This window comes from Ceratina calcarata, unplaced genomic scaffold (assembly GCF_001652005.2).
Source record: "Ceratina calcarata isolate Rehan_Ccalc_2016 unplaced genomic scaffold, ASM165200v1 scaffold1765, whole genome shotgun sequence".
Classification (NCBI taxonomy): domain Eukaryota; kingdom Metazoa; phylum Arthropoda; class Insecta; order Hymenoptera; family Apidae; genus Ceratina; species Ceratina calcarata.
This window is the reverse complement of record NW_017139049.1, coordinates 1,238-3,141: the sequence shown is the minus strand read 5'-3', so window position 1 is coordinate 3,141 and position 1,904 is coordinate 1,238. Positions and strand designations below refer to the sequence as shown.

At 38.3% G+C, this 1,904-nt stretch overlaps 1 long non-coding RNA gene across 1 annotated transcript; it reads left to right on the top strand.

Annotated features, from left to right (window-relative positions):
- Window positions 1-944: 944 nt before the first annotated feature.
- On the top strand, window positions 945-1,225 carry LOC113463852 (uncharacterized). Its single transcript, XR_003388681.1, has 3 exons — window positions 945-965; window positions 1,045-1,096; window positions 1,176-1,225. It is a non-coding gene; the product is annotated as an uncharacterized LOC113463852 (long non-coding RNA).
- The last annotated feature ends 679 nt before the right edge of the window (window positions 1,226-1,904 follow it).

The window sequence follows — 1,904 nt, the reverse complement described above, 5'->3', positions numbered from 1 at the left end:
ATCGGGTGCAGGTCATTGACTTACTCCAAGCATCAGCTGCTGCGAGCCATGTGTCCTATCTTCGAGTGCCGAAGGTCGACCCATTGACCCATTGACGTTCTTCTACGAGCAGGTGCACTGACCAAGGAAGAAGTAAGTTCAACTCTGATTCTTTTCACATTTTTCATAATTTTACCTATCCTGTAATTTGTAAAGTTGTTTGTTATTTCATTGAGCATGTTACATTTGTTCAGTGAATGTAAGTAACGTCAATCCCTTTCTTTCTTCTGATATTTAACCAATTTGTTAGTTCGTTTTTGCATGCAACATTTCTTTAATCCTATGCTCTCGTCACGAGCGTGACATACGGGCGCGGCAATGCACGAGGCGGTTGCCGCGCTCCTGCCCGCCTTGTATACTTGCGCTCTGATTGGGTGGGGATTTTTGTTAATAACTCAATAACCACGCCTCGGACAACTTTTTCGCAAAGGAAAAAGTTATTTAAAATCACCTCAGCTCCTCCTCATTTTCGTGCGTAGTAGTAGTTCTGGGACACCCTGTATTTTTAGGAACATATATGTATATAAATGGAAGAGCACATAGAGAAGAAAGCGAAAGATAATCGCTAGGTTACTTACCAAAGGGCTTACTTTGAAAAGATTATATATATACTGAACAATTTCAAAAACAAATGCACAATGAAGATGTGAACGTACTACATTAAGGTATACCGTTAATAAACGTAGTTTATGCTCTAAGGCTTTACACGTACAATTGTAAGACCAATTTTAATTCTTACAGTTGCATATGCAGAGGATTCAGTGTCAGGAACGAGCAATAATGAATCAACATCTATAAGTACGTCAATAACAGAGACTTTATCCGTTCAGTACTCTCTCATTATAATTGTAAAACCGTTTTTAATTTTTACAGGAGCATATGCAGAGGATCCAGTGCTGGGATGGACGAATAATGAATCAACACCCGTAAGTATGTCGATAATACAATTTTTATTCCCTTACTACTTTGCCCTTACAATTCTAAAAACAATTTTAATTCTTACAGATTATATGGAGAGGATCCAGTGTCGGGAAGGAACAATACTGAATCTACACCTGTAAGTATGTCGATAACAGAGACTTTGTTTTTTCAGTACTCTCTCATTATAATTGTAAAAACGTTATTAATTTTTACAGAAGCATGTTCAGAGGATCCAATGTTAGGAAGGACGAATAATGAATCAATACCTATAAGTATGTCGATAATACAAGCTTTATTCTCTCATTACTTTACACATACGATTCTGAGATCGTTTTCAATTTTTACAGATGTATATGCAGAGGATCCATCGTCGGAAGGAGGAACAATGAATCATCACGCGCGCGATGCCTGAGTTGGTCGAAGTTAATGTACTACCGAAGGCGGAGAGGCTGATTCGCGATTGATTAAATTGTGTTTCGGTGTTTATAAGAGGACTGATTAAACTTTTACATTTTCACAAAGTACTGTTTTTATTTTTATTACCTTATCTCTAGCCTTCTTTTTTTACCTTTAATGGAGAAGATAAAACGAATAAGCATGTTCAAAATCAGGCGGGACCGCACTGATGGCAGCACTTGTGGGCTTAAACCATAAAGATATTATAGATAGAGTACAGATCCCATATTCTCGCCTGTAAGTGGAATTGATACGCTGTTAGAAAGAAAACGAAGTAGAAATTTACTACCTCTCTTTGTTTAACAGCAGCAGAGCGCATGCTCTGCATGCATACAGCGTACGTATTCGAACCCATATACACCTATATGAGTACTGCGCATGCGTCGGTAGAGAGAAAGAGGTAGTCATTCTCGTGTTCTTCTCTCTTTCTATTTGCGACTCACGTTTGCGGTTGGCTTCTGTACTCTATGTATACTATCTCTATGGTT